Raw genomic sequence first — 18267 nt, 5'->3', positions numbered from 1 at the left:
TTACCACCTTTCACAGTGTTTTGTTCCCCATTAAAATATCATCACTGATTATAATAAGCATGGTTTTTGTCCATTTCAATATACTTAACATTTTATTTTTATAATAATAAAATTTTTGCTTTATGGACATTAAGGTAATATTCAAAAGTAGCCATATACATTGGATGGGTATTCTAGATTGAACACATGGTAAAATATTATAGGTTTCCTAAAATTAGGGCTTAGTTAAGCATACTATTTCTCTTTACAGAAACATATGGAAAATTCCAGTTTCCTTACCTGTCATTAAATTCAGGTCATGGGAGGTCCTGTGTTAACTTCTTTCCCCAATTCAAATGCTCTCGCTTTTCCTACATATTTGCTCTTCATCCCAGCAGGGTGAAATGTTTATAGTCTTTTACTCATTCTCTCTGGGAACAGTAACATCTTTCATGACTTCATATTACGTGTATTCCTCACTTTCCTATTTGCCAGTCACATTTGTTTTAATCATTCGAAGATCTTTTTCCTTCCACCATCTCCAAATAAGTCCTACTTGATCTTATGAGTGCAATGGTCTATTAACACGTGTTATTTTTGTTGAGCTGTAATTGGCCTTTAAAAATAATGTTTATAGTTTTTTGAGGGGTTTTAGGTTCATTGTCCTAAACCCTCTCTAAATAAACTAAGAATCTCCTTCTTTTATAATTCCCCAGAACTCATCAACCTGTTATCTCTCCTTGACCTATTACATGAAAAATAAGTATCTTTGAACTCACATTACAAAATTGCACTTTTTAAGGCTTTTGCATGTAAGACACAGATTAGTACATTCTCAAGGCCTAAAAAAAAAAAAAAAAAAAAAAATCCAGGCAGGATGATAACACCACAAATAAATAATAACCCTCATTATCCCATGTGGGAGTAATTTAAGTGATAAGAAAATGTTGATAAACAAAAATCAATACCTCAAATGCAAGTTACTGTTATTGGAAGTAAAAATAAAAGATATGGGATTTATTGGATGATATTTACTTGAAGGGTATTTTGAAAATTGTTTATACTAAAATCAATGTGGATTTTATGGCACAATAAAAATAAAGGGCAGTTACTTACATCATTTCTCAAAACAATTTCACTGAGTAGATTTATATGTCTTTCACCAGAGTTCAGACAAATTCCAACCTCTAACATTGGACAATAGTTCTTTTATTTCTTTATGCACCAAGGGGAGTACATCAAATGTAAAATATAGCCAAAGATAATTTTTGGAAAAGAAAGACATCTCTTGGCAAGAATGGAACCTGGAATTTTCTTATTAATAGACGAGCAGAGCGTTTGGTGCACTGGGTTATGTTGTGCAGGCTTTCCCATGGACCAATGCCCAGTGTGAATATTCTTTTCCTGAATACATAAACAGATGTGAACACATTCTTTTCTACCATTTTTTTTCTTACTCAGAAGCTTTCAGAAGAAAGTTCCCCAAATAAATTATTGAATGTAGATTAATCGAGGCAGGTAGTATGAAAGCTAGGGAAACTCCTTGGGGAGTGGAATGGGGAAACTGAGACAGACAGCTCGTTGAAACTGGCCTTATCCAACACCTCGACTCACCTGCCTCCTTTTCCCTTGTATGGACACTCCCTTAAGCATTAGGACAATTAGGTTCTGATCAACATCAAATAAAACCTTGAGTCTGTGGACCGCGGAGACAGAGTTTTGGTCAAACTAGAGATCACACCTAGGTCTCAGTTGTATTTCAGCTTCAGGCCCAGAAAAGCAGCGAAACCAAAGGAAGCATTGCTATGGCTGTCATCAAGATGCAGTGACTAATGACCTTTTCCCCTGGGATTAGTGGAGACCACACCCTGAAAGGACATAACTGGGAAGGTGATGAATATTCTTTAAGATCCTTCTTTTAAATATACCCTAGGATTTCTGCCTTTAGAAACAGATAAAAACCCTTAAGGAAAAGAACTCATGTTCTGTCTCTCTCCCTAGAGCATACCCATGCCTTTACTCCTCTCCTTTCCTAAAATATGTATTTTTGCTTTTTTTTTTTTTAAGGGCCCTTCTTTTGCCTCAATAACTTGTTTCCTGAGTCCATGCAGCCTTGCTGGCTCATTTTTTTTCTGCCTCTGTTCTAAATCAACTTCCACTTGCACTGGAGTTTTTGACTCAGAGTTCTTTCTTTGTCAAACTCAAGAATTGAGGTTGATGCACTAAGAGCCTACGTCACCACATTACAAAATAATTTAGGATACAAAATAATGCACATTTGTTTTATTTTCACCTGACCTTAACTTCTACTCTATGCTCCACATTTGATTTCGTAAACATACAACTGTGTTTAAGTGGAAAGAATCAGTAGCAATCCAAATGGTAGAGGATAAATAGCTACTAGAGATTATTTCCGAACATGAAATCAGTCCTACCATTGAATACTTAGTCAATAATATTTCTAGCTGAAACTGGTTTGGCTCAGTGGATAGAGCGTTGGCCTGCGGACTAAAAGGTCCCCGGTTCGATTCCGGTCAAGGGCATGTACCTTGGTTGTGGGCACATCCCCTGTGGGGGTGTGTGCAAGAGGCAGCTGATCAATGTTTCTCTCTCATCGATGTTTCTAACTCTCTATCCCTCTGTAAAAAATCAATAAAATATATTTAAAAATTATTAAAAAAATAATATTTATATTTTCTCTTTCTTTTTAAAAAGTGTATTTTATTGATTATTTATTTATGTATTGCTGTATTTATTTATTTATTTATTTATTTATTTATTTATTTATTTATTACAGAGAGGAAGGGAGAGGGGGAGTTAGAAACACTGTTGGGAGAGAAACATCATTCAGCTGCCTCCTGCACACCCCCTACAGGGGATGTGCCCACAACCAAGGTACATGCCCTTGACTGGACTCGAACCTAGACTCTTGAGTCTGCAGGCTGACGCTCTGTCCACTGAACCAAACTGGTTAAGGCAATATTTCTATTTTCAAATGAGAAGTTTGGCCTGGTGAGATTTACCACCAAACCAGTTAATTTTCTGCTGTATTTTTATAGTTTTGTCTGACATTAGGGAGATAAAAGGTTTGGACCATTAAATTGAAAGGCTTTTATTGATTTTTAAAAAATAACTACTAAGTGATATTCAAAATTATTAAAGTGCATTTATTTTTATTTCAATTCTCTACCCACCTCCATCTCCTAATTCTAAGCAGTAATTATTATGTTCATGTAGGGGGTGTGCAGGAGGCAGTTAGTTGATGTTTCTCCCTCTCTTCTCCCTTCCCCTCTTTCTAAAAATCAATTTAAAAATCTTTTTAAAAAGTTAAATGCAATTTAACAACAACAAAATCTTTCTCTTTAAAAAGGAAAAAGTTAATCTTTTTGGCTTAAAATGTGATTAATGTATAGAAAAGATAAAATCCTGGACTAAGCTTTTTAACTGGAGGACTACACAGCCTGGTGGAGTTCATATTAACTTTTTTGCTTTTGAATATATTGAGACATTGTGAACTGAGTTTGGAAAAGTTGGTGGTTTGTGGGTTTGTGTATTGGCAGCAGACTCTTCTCAACCTCTTGGTGAAATGAAGCTATTTGTAACTGCTTCTTTAGAGTACTCTGTTTTATGTCGTGTCCAACTTACAGTCTCCAAAGCAAAATACAGTAAAAATGATGTAGCTACGTTCTTCTTCTTTTTAGAAGAAGAATATTGAATATTCACCTAACAGGCATTTTATAAAGTTTCTAATTGGAAATATTTATTTTGCCCCTTTGAGCTTTAACTTTTGATATTATGTCCTTAGTCCTTAGAGAAATTTTCTCATCTTGAACTAAGCCTTAGCTTGAACTACATCATATATACATACATACACTTTAATTTCTCTACTATATTTTCATAGGAAAAATAAAAGCAGACCATGGATAGTTCTAGCTTTAAGCAATATATTCCTATTCTGTTTGTAACATGTGATTACAGCTCAAACCAGACAGCTCAGTTGGTGGGAGTGTCGTTCCGTACACCAAAAGGTTGTGGGTTTGATTCCCAGTTACGGCACTTACCTAGGTTGCAGTAAGTGCCTTAACTGATCCCTAGTCAGGGCATGTACAGGAGGCAACTTACCCATTATCTTTCTCACTCTCTAAAATCAATAAATATATCCTCAGGTGAGGATTAAAATTATAAGGATTTTACATAGAAGGCATCATGATAGTATAAAAGTAGAAAAACTAATTTTTTAAAAAAAGTGTAAAATAATTTCCTTAGAGTGATTTATTCTTCTAAAAATGTTTAAGTTCTGCACTTATTTAGACTACAATTTAAATGACAGTAGAGAGGTAGATGCTGTGTAGTTATATACTTAGCTTGAGTAGTTGAGGCAGGTCACTATGTAGGTGCCCCACTCTGAGAAGTTGGGTCCAGAACTCTAGGGGAAGACTGCCCTTAAGAATAAAACTCAGAGTAACAATATTGTTTTGCTTCTGTTAATTATAATTAAATAATAACTATAGAGGTAATAATAATTACCTAATAATTACATGCTAATTAAATTAAATGAGTTATAAAATACCTTCTGTTACATAATTTATAAACTAATAATGGTTTTTACGTTATTCGATGGCTTTAAAAATTAAAAAATATTGTAATATTTTATGTTATTGAAATTTATATGAAACTCAAATTTCACTGCCCATTAATAAAATTGAATTGGAACACACACACACACACACACACACACACAAAAAAAAAAATAAATAAAACTCAGTTTGTTAGTTAGCCATTATTATTATTATAACTTTATGTGGGGGTCAAATCCTGAGGAAACAATGGTGCAATATATTGCCAAAGCATGGGCTTTGGTGTTCGGCATAGGGTAGATACTAATACAAATTTTATCATCATCGTCATCATTACAATTGTTGGAGTGTAGTTATAAACACTGTGACTCTGGAGTTAAGACTTTATGAGTTTGAAGTCCAGTTTTCATACTCACTAACTGGCCTTTGACAAGTCACTTAAATATTAATCATCCTCACCTTTGTAATGGGGATAATAATAAAAATACCTACCTCATCCATTTGTGAAATGTGTGATCATCTCTGGAAAGCATTCAGCATAGTACATCACAATCATAAAATACTGCAATAAGGACTCAATAAATGTCAATGCTATAACAATAATTTACAGTAATTATTATTATGATCTTCCCTCATTTTTTCCTTGTATTCTGGATCATAAGCTGGCTTTGAGAATCTAATGCACATACCTGCAAGAGCTTCATGAATGGAATACTTTGTTGGTTTCCTCTTCTAAGTTTTAAGTATCTCAGCAGTGGCATGTGATGCGGCCACGTGAAGCCTCATCAGCACTCCGTGTGATGATTTGCTTTGCTCCTACTAGAATTCATGTTTTTAGTGCCTCCCTAAATTGCCATGGAAATCAGGGCTGGAGAAGTCAGTGTGGCCAACTCATTTTCAGCTTTCTTCTTGTGGTTGACTTCCAGTATCATATTGTAGTGGTCAGAGAAAATGTTGGGTATGGTTTCAGTCTTTTCCCATTTATTGACACTTGTTTATGTCCCAACATATGGTCTGTCTTTGGGAATATCCAAGTGCACTTGAGAAGATTGTATAGGTTGTCATTTGGGGATGGAAGGTTCTATAAATATCTGCAAAGTTAATCTAATCTAATGTGCCATTTAAGGCCAATATTTCCTTGTCAACTTTCTGTCTAGATGATCTATCCCCTTGATGTGAGTCGCATATTAAATCTCTATTGTTTGGATACTGTTTTAGTCTTAACGATTTAGCAGATTGATAATTAGAGGCCTCTCTTCTGTTTTCCATTAGATGGTGGTATAACGTAAGTTTTTGTTTTCTCTTACCTGTGGTGCTTATGCCTTCACAAACACAGAAGAGGGTTTTGGGGGTGAGGGTGAGTTTGGATGTTTCAGGGTGAGTTTGGATGTTTCAGGATGTTCCCAGTGTGTCCAAGTTGCCTTAATCTTGGGACCACCACTATGGTGGAGGGAATGTGGCAGGTGGGGGAGCTTGGCTCATAAGCTTTCTCCTTGTTACTAGTGGCTGCTGGTTACCACTGTGCTGTCTGACGGGTTCTAGGTTATTACTAGAGGTTCAGCAGCAATGGAGATGCTGGGGAAGGGCTGGCTTCTGGAGCAAGATACTGCTTCTGCCATTTACCCTCCACCAAACTGTAGTTTGAGGGCTGAGGCCTGACTCCTTCACCGCTACTGAATTATTTGGGGTGGCAGTGGATGCCAAACTGCCTCTGTGGACATACTCCCTGTGTTACCCCTGTTCCACCTCCCTTGTTCCAATGCTCCCGCCTTCAGACTTACCCAGGATCACTCAGGTGTGTTTGTGTGCACAGCATAGGAATCTTCGTTGGATTATAGTTGTTTGACTAGTTGTAAATTTAAGGAGAAATACAATAGATTTTTCTCACTCTACTGTGATACATAGTAGTATTTTAAGTATTAACAGTAATAGGAGGATCTCAAAACTAATATTAAGTGCCTTGGTAAGTCATTTTTCTAATTTAGTTTAGTCCCAGTAACTATATAAATATTATTTCCATTTGTATTACTGAAGAAATACTAATCAGTAGAGTTTAATATTTTGAGGTTCTGCTAATAACAATCAAAGGAAGCCAGTATGATTTACCTGTTTATTTTATAATTAGTGTGTTAAATAAACACACACAGTACTTTGTTCAATATGGAATAGAACATTTGAACAGTAGAGGGTGCAATTGTACCTTTAGTTCTATATTTTCTCCCTTAGAAATTAGTATTTAATAGCTGCGAGAAAAATTCGAACAATGTACTGTTTGCTGAAACTATATACTATTTAGAAAATGTATTTAAAATAAGATAAGCCATGTAAAGGAGAACTATGAAATTTCACAGTCATAGAATATTTTTTAACCTTGTACTTTTAAAAAGTAAAATTAAATATCAATTCGATTGCATTTTTAAAAAAATATTTTAACCAAACAAAAAGTATGTTTTCTATTTACAGAAAGGTATACATATCTCAATGAGATCTTTGTCTTTTGTAAAGCTTAGTTACTATTAACTATATATTTCTCGTAGGAAATACTGCTTCTATGAGGAAATGTACATACTAAATGAGGCTCCTGTTTTTAGCAGATAAAGATATAAATAAGAACCACTAGAGATTAGTGATGCAATGTCAAGAGAGTTTTTACATTCAAATAGCTATAAACACTCGGGTTTTATTGAATATCTAAAACTTTCAGGCAGTTGCAGATCAGAAACTTAAATTTCTATTTAGCCCAGAAGCAGAATGAATCGATTTCAGTGTAAACATTCATTTAGAGACTTGTGGAGTTTATTTGTACAGAGTTTTGAATCTTTATCTCCAAATTTGACTCTCTTCCATAAATAGGGGTTTCTTTTTGTTTTTTAACAGGAAAAGTTTTGACAAGTTTCACATAAATTACCCTTATTATAAAATTTATATTCAGGTATAGTACATTTGTAGAACTTAGGAAAACTTCTAGCTAACTTTTTGAAATAAAAAACATGTATCTGAGAAATATTTCTCTCTTTTTTTGCATTAGTAAACTATTTACCCTGCCCTTGATTTAATTAAGCAACTATTTAACATTTAGATTATGGCTAACATCAAAAGGTTAGCACTTTGTGTTCTATTGACTTCGTAGTAAGCTTTTGGTTTTGTTTGAACAGGCTATTCTGATATTCCATAGAAAGAACATAAGAAAGAACAAGAGAAAGGAAAAGGATATCTACTTTAGAAATTAAATAATTGAATTGAAAGTAATTTTGGAGATATATATGTTGTTTCAATCTGAACTTCCGAAACTATTGTAAATGAGGCAATCAGGTAGGACACAGTTACTGGATAACAATCACTGGTCTAACTTATCAGTACCTTATTTTAAACAATCTGCTTTCAAAATAATATACAATGACACTAATAGTTTTCAAAGAGAGGTAAGTATTAAGAAGGACTATTAAAAACAGGCCAATTCAGTGGATACAGCATGTGCCTATGAATGTACCTCGATTGCAGGTTGTAAGCTCTTCCCAGCCTGGGCTCTGGTTGGAGCCTGTGCAGGAGGCAACCAATGGATGTGGCCCTCTCACATCGATGTTTCTCTCTGTCTTTCCCTCTCTCTTTCCCTCTCTCTGAAAAGCAATAGAAAAACATCCTTGGGTGAGGATTAAAAAAACCAACAAAACAAAACAAAACAACAACAACAACAAAAACAGGCCAACTCCAAAGAAAGCCATCAGCTTTTTGAAGTAGTTAGAGCTTGTGAAGAAACAAAAGAAATTGTACAACTGCTATTTCTACAGATGCTGCCAGTGTTATATGAAAGAGCATTGAACCTTGAAGACAATATATTAGAAGCCTAAATGGAAGAAAGGCTCTGAGATTATGGCGAGCTGAAAGTTCATTAAAGGAATTAATTGTCTAGGTGTAATCTGAAAAAGTGTTATGAGTATCAAGAAATATTATTTCCTAGAAATATTTCAAGGTGACAGATTGAAAACGCAGTTATGGATCTAAAACAGGCAACTGTGTTTTTCAAGCAGTGCTGTCTATGTCGTGGGTTTCTTTTTTTTTTTGGGTAGAAGAAAAAATACATTTTTAAATGAACCTTGTGATATATGTGATTTATTATATACAGAAAGGACATGCAAAAATTACAGAGAGCTGCCAAAACCGGTTTGGCTCAGTGGTAGAGCGTGGGTCTGCAGATTGAAAGGTCCCAGGTTCTATTCCGGTCAAGGGCATGTACATTGGTTGCGGGTGCATCCCTGGTGGGGGTTGTGCAAGAGGCAGCTGGTCGATGTTTCTCTCTCATCGATGTTTCTAGCTCTCTATCCCTCTCTCCTCCTCTCTGTAAAAAAATCAATAAAATATATTTAAAAAAAAAAGAATTACAGAGAACTAAAACATCAATTTTCAGAAAGTCATCATACCATGTTTTTTTTATGTCACCCTTTGTTTCATGCTACAGAGAAATTAATTACCTGTATTTACTTTTATTTTTTTTATTTTATTTTTTGCTATTTTTGAAATTAAATCATTATCTGTGTACATATTTTAACGTTGCCCCCCCTCCCATAAATACCCTCCCTCCCCAGAGTTTTATGTCCATTGGTTGTACTTATATGCATGTATACAAGTCCTTGGGTTGATCTCTTATCTCCCCCAGATCTCCCTACCCTCCCCGCTGTAATTTGACAGTCTGCTTGTTGCTTTACTCTCTTTATATCTATCTTTTGGTCCATCAGTTTATAATGTTCTTTAATATCCATAAATGAGTGAGGTCATGTGGTATTTCTCTCTCATTGACTGGCTTATTTCACTCAGCATGATGTTCTCCAATTCTATCCATGTTGCTGCAAATGCTGAGAATTTCTTCTTTTTTGTGGCAGCATAGTATTCCATTGTGCAGATGTACCATAGTTTTTTGATCCAATCATCTGCTGACGGGCACCTAGCTGTATGTAGCACATATTTCTGCCTAATTTTGGTCATAATATTTTAGTTTCAAAGGTTTTACCTAAAATAATTATTTTAAGTGGTTAAATCCACATTTGAACTACTTGTCTGAGGACAAGAGATATCACAAGTATATCCTAGAAAAACATAGAAAATCAGTGCTATTTAAAACCTGGTCCAATGTATGACTTGCAGACTTCCTAACAGACCTGGGATATACGGCAGCAGCCCCTCAAGGGTAATCAGACTGAAGTTTCTGGGACTTATGAAGCATATATTTATGAATGACACCCAAGTGAAGAGTGTGCATCCTGAAGACCATATCCATAGTGCATCAAAAGATATTTAGTTCAGCTTGTGTATTGGGTCTCTTGATGGAGAAGAGGAAGAAAAGGCTAATTTTTCTGTCTGTTTATTGATAGCAGTGCATTGAGATACTAGTAAATATTTCTTGAATTCATTCATTGAGTCCTACTTTCATTCATTCAATGAATTTAACACATCATAGGGAGGGCCTATCTGTCCTAGGTATTGATGGACACAATGGACAGAGTTGCTTGTTTTCTTAGAGTTTGCCTAGAGTTTGATAGGCAAGAGCTACTTAGTAAACATTCTCATAAATAATAGATAATTATAAATCACAGTGTGCTGTTTTAATGAAAAATATTATGGGGATGATTCAGAAAGATTATCAGAAGAAGTGATATTTGAGGGGAGCACTGAACAATGAGTTCATTGAGATGATTATTCAAAAGATGGAAGCATGGCAATGGGGAGGTGATGAGACTGGATTTGAATATAGTGAAAGGGGTTAGGAGGGGGGTATTACAGATAGAAAGAGAATCACCATTGGAGAGGCTCTGAAATATGAAAATCAAATTGCTTGGAACCTGAAGATTTTTTTTAATTTTAAAATTTTATTTATTGATTAAGGTATCACATATTTGTCCTCATTCCCCCATTCCCATCCCAAACCCCTCCCCACACATGCCCCCTCCCCACACAGTTGTCTGTGACCACTGGTTAGGTTCATATGCATGCACATAAGTCCTTTCGTTGATCTCTCTCCCTTATCCCCACCTTCCCCTACGTTCCCTCTGAGGTCTGACCTTCTGATCAATGCTTCCCTGCCTCCGGGTATTGTTCATCAAGAACCTGAATATTTTAAATGACTAAAAGGTCAGTGTAATAATTAATCAATTGCTTTCCTGATTTCAGTCCCACTGTAATTTTCCCTTTAATATTTTTTGTAGCCTGAGTAGCAATCCTGTGACCCAGCTTAATTTTAAAGAGAGGAAATGTGACTAGTAGTCACATGGCTGTGGTAGGCCTTCCTGTAAGCACCAATGTTGTCATATGTTCATGGTTTGCTGTCATGTCATTGGCTGTGGTTAAAGGCTGGGTAAATTGTGGTTTGAAAGGGGAGATACCGTGGTTGGCAGTAATTTGGTGGGACCAGCACTATGTGTTCTTGTTCCTGAGACTGTTGTGTATGTAAATACTGATAAGGAATTTCACCAACGGGGTAGGCGCTTGTAGTTGGTAAGGCGTTGTTTTAAAATGATTAAGTGTTATAAATACTCAATTTCAACACTTGAAAGATATTCTACTTGTTTAAATCAACTGTAACTGTTTGCTAGGTATTTATTTTAGAGACTCCTAAGACACACTAGAAAAGAAAAAGTGCTGAGAAAATAATGCCAAAGTGTTTTGTTTTATTCAACGTTTCTTAGTGTCTGCCAAATACTTTTGACCATGGCACCCTTTTTGTTACGCTAATCAGCATTTTAAGAAACTAATGTTCTTTAGCTCACACTTTGATGAAATTCTGTGTCTTTTGGCTGAGAGCTCTCATTTAGAATTAGTGGGTTGCTGGCAAAGCTGTTTTTTGACCACTGAGTTTGGCTGTTGCACCAGCCATAGCCATATGTGTTTTTTTTTCTTGGTCATTTGTCCTTTCTTCATCAATGATTCCAATTTCTCACAGTTGGATAGCTCATGATTCCAGATTATAAAAATGATGCAATGTGTTAATGTTGATAATTTGCTTTGTAGATATATTAGTTATTAAAAGAACATATACTTAGAATAATAAAATAAAAACTTATTTTGAGAAAATACTTATGTAGTAAAAATCGAAGTGTTTTTTAAATGTAGTTTGAAATAGAGCTTACTCATTTTTATTCGTTTGCCATTTTTGTTGAGTACTCCATTAGTTCAATAAATAAAGTTACCTTTTGGCATATTCTAAAGTTTTTATGCCTTAAAAATGCCAAATGGTCTTAGATAAATGGCCTAAGTTTAAAGAATCAAACAGGTATCACCATTTGAATCCTGAGAGCGTTCTGTGGGAGGTTTAGGGTATTACCCTTTGCTTTCTATGAGTTGGAGACAAATTTCCTATTTTTTGGTAATAATTGTCGTTCATATTTTAAGGACTTTCAAAACCCTGTAATGTGAGGAAACTTGAGGAAACTGTGAGGAAACAAGAGAAAAACATGAGCAAGATAGTTTACTAGTACTCTTCTTCCTCACTTAGATCTTGTCAGTGAGATGTAATACAAAAGATTTGGGTTCCGCCCATTTCATGGGCCCACTTTACTTTGATATTAATGCAGGTTTGTTGATTAGAAGCATGTGGTTTAAGTTTCATATGTATGGTCTATACACGCAGGCCTTGTGCAAGCCTGTACATGTGCATGCATGCATACACATTCCCACTCCCAAACCTCCATGCCCTTCATATACATCCCATAGTAGTAACAACACTTCTGTATGCTTTGAATCTAAAGAATATAAAGATAGGCATAATAGAACTAACCAGACATTTCAAAGACATTTTAATATATTTTGGTCTCTGTAGCAAATTAAAGTGTTCTGGATAGGCTTTAACAATGATTAGTAAGAGATATGCAGTCAGATTTTCATGTGAACCAAATCAGACTTCTATGTACAGAAATACTGACATGCCAAGTGAAAGAATAATATAGCTTTAATATGCTGATAATTGGGAGACTTGGGTTCTAAATTCTCCTCTGCCTTGGTCTTTAAGTTTCCTTAAATTCGAAATTAAGATATTAATTAGGTCATTCTGTAGTCCATTCTGGCAAAGTTTTGTGATATCCATTATGAATAAAGAATAAGGACACTTTTGCTCCCTCCCTCCCCCCCCCCTACTCTCACCCCCTCAGTATATGGGAAAGGATAGAGTATGAAACTACAGCAAATGTTGGTATTAGTTATTTTAAATCTATTTTTGGGAGTGCCCATGAGAGTAGCACAAAATAAATAAAGCAATGGAGTGCATGTGAAAATGCTGTGACATTGGTTAAGTTTCTGTTCTATGACTGCTGAGAGAATGGAACTTGCCGTGTACTGACAGAGGGTCTGACCAGTGGAAATTGCAAAGTGAAAATAAGCATTTTTGCAAAGTTCTCCATGTCCCTAACGGCAGCAGTTGCTTTTAATATCCCACAAATAAACGTTTTGTAAATTTCCCTGTCATTTTTCCCCACTTAAAATTGATATTGACATAGATGCTTTTCTAAGGAGCTAGATTATTAGAATTTGGCTGTATTATAATCTGTGGAAAATTTAGATGAATTTTCCATTAACTCTGATCTCTGGGTACAAATTTTCTTACATAATACAGTGACTCAAGACAGACACTGAACAGTCTGCCTAATACCAAAAGTGTGTAAAAATCCCTCCTATTTTACATTTATTTATATGGAGCCTAAAAACCAAATTAGACTTGGTATATTGCTGTTTTCTTTTGCAACTTATTTATTAAATAAATGTTTATATATATGTTTTTTAAAGTTTAGTCGGAAGATTAGGGAGAGGTTGGAGAGATAAGAGATCAACCAAAGGACCTGTATGCATGCATATAAGCATAAACAGTGGATGTAAAACTCTGGGTGGGGGAGGGCATGTATGGGGTGGGGTGGGGCAATGATAAAATATATACACATATAATACCTTAATTTAAAAAAAGAGGAAAAAAAGAATACATCTGAATCATTAATATTTAAAGTAGTCTTACGCACCAGATAAATGCCTATGTTTTGAAAAACGAATTTTTCAATCCAATCTGGACCAGGAAGAAATTATTAGTTTTTTTGTTTTTTTTCTAAAAATGTGTATTAGGCAAAGTGACTGATAACTTAACAGTTGGTTTCAAATGCACAGTGAATATATGCATCTCCTGGGGCCTAGCTTGAGGCTCTAGCAACTCTCCAAGGGTAATGTGTTCATAAACTTGAGGTATTATATATTGGCCCTAGAAAAATATCCATTTGTTTTGCCATCCTAGTGCTTCATGTGGTTATCATTAGAAATGGATTTCCATCTCATGATTATTCTATGAAAGGCACAATATCAAGCGTTAATTCAATTGGAACTTAGGTGATATTTACTTGTCCATTAAGTTAATGAGCCTGGGGATCTCTGTGTATTTTCCTACTTAGCCTTTTTGCCTGCAACTTGCCCTCTCCTCCAAATCTCTGACATTCTCACAGTATAAATGTCTTCCTATATTTCTCTTGCCCAATTCATTCATTTTACTAACCAATAAAAATCCAATTTACTCAATATTCCATTTTATCGTTTCTTATATCCTCATTACCTTCCCACATTCCTAATTTTAGTAAGCTCCTAGCAAAATGTAGTTTTATTTTTTACTTTCAGTTTTGATCACAAAGCATGTGGGAGAAAAATGGTAAGTTCTGGAATCTGTTAATAGCTATTTAATATAAAGGCAACAATAAAAAGTAATTGACTCCAGAGCTATTCTCCCATAAGCCACATGATATCAAATCCATTTTTCAAAAGCAAAATTACTTTTGCGAAGGTTTTTGAATATTTTGTGGGGGAAAATGATGCATTAACTTAGGAAATAATGTGCTTGATAACCAGAAGGTTCACTGAAATGGAACTGAGAAACTATAACTTATTAATCAGATTCAGAGATATTATGATGTTCATACTCATGTATATATTCACTGGGTTTAAAATGCAGTAAAATAACATTTTGTGGAAAAATCATTTTAAATTCCCTTTTATACATTTAAAATTTTTCTATTCATGAAAAAAATACAGAAAACCTAATATTATTATTCTTAGAAATCTACTTCTTCTGGTCTTTGGAAATGGGAAGCTTACTAACAGCACAAAGAAATGTTCATTTAGCTAGTGCATGGATTTTTTGGGGGGCACTAGTTTAGGTTGAGGCCCAGTGCTAATTTACCATCATTTGAAGCCGTGGACTATAAGAATTCATTTCAATGAATATTAGGCATGACACTAATTTGGTATTAAACTCTAAGCACATTAGCAATTACTGTGCAGTGCACTATTACTTTCCAAGTCTCTGCAGTAAGTTTTTCATCATTAATGGTTTATGATTTTTTTCTTTTTATGCAGAACATATAATTCTCAGCAGCATGACTTCAAGATAGCCTAACCGTTAGAACTTTTACTATATCCATTTAAACATGCATTACAGATGGCTGAATCTATCTATAAAACACAACCATAGAGTAATTCTATAAGTGATAACCAGATTGATGCTTGAAATGCTGTGCTTAATCCATAGGAAGCCGTGTGTCTAAACTCCACATTTCTATAACAGTGAAACAAAGAGAGCCTTGAATTCTTTTCTGACTCATCAAACTGTAATTAAAATTCTGTTCTCAGATTTGTTCCCTTTACAGTCCAAAGACAATTTCTCTGGTGTATTATTAGGCTTTTGGAATAGGATTATTGCTTTCCTAAAACATATTTTCACAAACACATGCATAATTGGGTTTGTAACGTGCCTAAAATGATTGGTATTATTATTATTATTTATATTCCTTGGCTTTACTTTTCTATCAGTAACTTTGAAAGCGTTATTTGAAAATATTTATAAAATAGGCTCAGCAGTCCTGAATTAATTAGGGTGACCAACTGTCCTGGTTTGTCCAGGACCAAGGGGTACCCAGGACTTCAGTTTTAAAACCAGGACAGTCCCAAGCAATTTTAGTATTAAAACCAGGACAACATCAGGCTAATGGGTACAGATGATCACCCTAAGACTGGAGGAAATGGTGATGGAGTGAAAACAGTTTTAGGAAAAGGAACCTGTAAAACATCTTTTGCCTATTCTTTTAGGTTTTTCCAACTTTCTCCTCTTTGTACTTCCCTAGCCCCACTCCACAGTCAGGCTAGTTAATGTTAAGAACACTCTTATCTTTTTGGATCCAGAGCCAAGGCAAGAGCAACAGCTGGAATTCCTGTAGAAGGCAATGCAGGGAGAGGGTAAGGGATTGAGCTCTGCATAAAATAGTCTGGATTCGAATCCAGGTTTTAGTATTTATTAGGTGGGTGATTTTTGTGCCTCTGTTTTCTCAAATATAAATGGAAATAATAATAATGTCCAATTTGTAGGGTTACATAAACAGTGCCTGCTATGCATTAAGAGTTCAAGGAAGTTAGTTATTTTTATTATGACTTTGGTTTAGATTAGTAATTTAGAGCAAGCTAGTATGTCTACCAGTAATAGTAACTTCCATATCTAAATACTTACGGGTCCTGCTACTGCTACCCATTTTCTATAAGGGGTGGCTTCCATGGTCCAAAAAACTTAGCTATGTTTTGTTTGTTTATTTCTTGCAGTTCAAAAATATGGACATGAAATGGCAGAAGAAAATGTCAAATTTAGGACTATTCCAAGAAATATTCCATCAGTGGAAGGGGCAAACTGGATGATAAAATTATCACAGTTCTTTTGGGGCAAATTATATTTTTAGTGAAGGGTTATAACTCCTCCTTCATATTTTATTTTTTTAAATAGCAAGTATCAGGATAAAGATGCATTATTGAATACTTCATTGAAGGATTCTGAGATTTTTAAGGAAGGCCTAAAAATACTTATTCTCATTCATGAGACTTGGATGCAAAATTGAAGAGCATCAGCATGCCACAATTTGATCTGGCTACCGGTAGAGCTTTGCTTCTGTTACAGTTATGACAAAGAGAGACTGCTGAAAAGCTGGTTGTGAGTTGACTATGGAAAGCTGAGTATGAACTCAGTTCCTTCAAAATTGCATTGTTCTCTGCTTTAACATCTAACATCAAGACACCATCCCAGGAGGGCAGTGGGAGAGTCAGTATGTGTCTTTCAACTCCAGTTTACTCCAGATTTGCGGCACCAATTTCTAAATAAGCAGAAAGTAGACTTGTGTCTGATCTTTGATATTCAACTTTAACCAATTAAATTTACTATAAGACACATAGGAAGACTAGTCTGTTGAAATTTAGCTGCAGGACCTTGATTTTTCACATAAAATTCATTCTTAGTACTTACCAAGTATAACACAAAAGGTGGTTAAGAAAATGTTGGAATCATTCAAAAGTTTGAGCTGGTAAATCAGGTCCCTAAAGTCCTAAACAACCGGTCAAGAACATCATTGAAAAACTTTCTTAAAATATTTAGTTTGAGTTTAAAAACAGAAAGTTTTCATAATATAGGCTAATACAACCAAATATATTGTTATACCTTGAACATCTTTTAAAGTATGTCATTTTTTATAATCATTTCTTCTTGGCTGTTTATTTTCTTTGCATTTTTTACAACTGATTTCTGAGCTTCAATATGGGATTCATCATGGAATATATTTTGTATCACAAGACTTCCATTTAAAATGAAAATGCCACATGAATATATCTTATGGTTGCACGTAGATATGATAGCTTAAATGGTGAAACAAATTATGTCACTTAGTGTAAGAACACAACCCTCACATTTGTTCAAAGATACCTGAGTGTTTTTTTGATTGAAGTGCAATTTTAATTTTGATGGAAAAATGCTTCTTTCCATTTTCATTTGTACATGTAGACAGGCTTTCTACTTTGTACTGCCCAAATACTTTAAGTAACCCCCTGTAAGTCTCAAATGAACCTTGAAATATAACCCTGCTTAGCAGTTAATTAATGATGTTACTTATACAATATCTCTGATATATTTTTAGACCTAAACTCTTGGCCACCTGGACCCCTATCATAGATTGATAGGAAAAAGTTTTAAGCATTTTCCCATGGAATCCAAGAATTCCCATAGGTAAGAAAGATAAGAACTTGGCCTTTTGCCTGGAGAAAGACAATATCACAGAAGCATTTTTAGAATAGTGTCAGGTGTGCAAAGCTATAGTACTTTTGCTTGGTTTAGTTTTAATGAAGACAACAATGAAATTTAGAACTATTATTTCCTGCTCCCAGTATTTGTAAGTTATTCATGTTTTGTGCCTCACAAATGAAATATTTTGGGGATGATCCATTTACACATTCATGTTGGAAAGCAGAAAACCTGTCTATGACACCTGTACTAAGGGAATTAGATCATAATATGTGTGGAAGAATGTTTAGGGTTATATATCCTTAGTCATTTACACCTCTTTAAATCACTTTAAATCAAAAAGCTTACTAACTTGCTGTTGGCTTGCCCCTTTATTCCTTCTTCTTCTCTTAGCTCAGATAGAAAAGGTTGTGCATTCAAAAGTAAAAGTCAGCAATTTTTTCTTCTTTTTTTGAGACTATTATATCTGCCCTTGGCTATAATTCTAGATTGCAGTTCAATTTTAAACTATTATCTATCTACATTGTTTTAGTGTTCAGGAATGGCCAAATAGAGCATTTGAGGTTTATATCGTTCAGTGCCCAAGAATAATTAGAGGGCTGCTAAGAAAGATGTTATAAAATTGGATGCGTTGGTAAAGATTTAGATAAA

At 34.8% G+C, this 18267-nt stretch overlaps 1 protein-coding gene across 1 annotated transcript in view; it reads left to right on the top strand.

Annotated features, from left to right (window-relative positions):
* PRKG1 (protein kinase cGMP-dependent 1) overlaps positions 1-18267 on the top strand; it is a 1113305-nt gene that overhangs the window by 129314 nt on the left and 965724 nt on the right. The gene's annotated exons all lie outside the window — the stretch shown is intronic.

Source organism: Pipistrellus hanaki, assembly GCF_964339955.1.
Source record: "Pipistrellus hanaki genome assembly, chromosome: 14".
Classification (NCBI taxonomy): Eukaryota; Metazoa; Chordata; class Mammalia; order Chiroptera; family Vespertilionidae; genus Pipistrellus; species Pipistrellus hanaki.
Note: the sequence above shows the minus strand (reverse complement) of the source record. Positions and strands in the feature narration are given on the sequence as shown.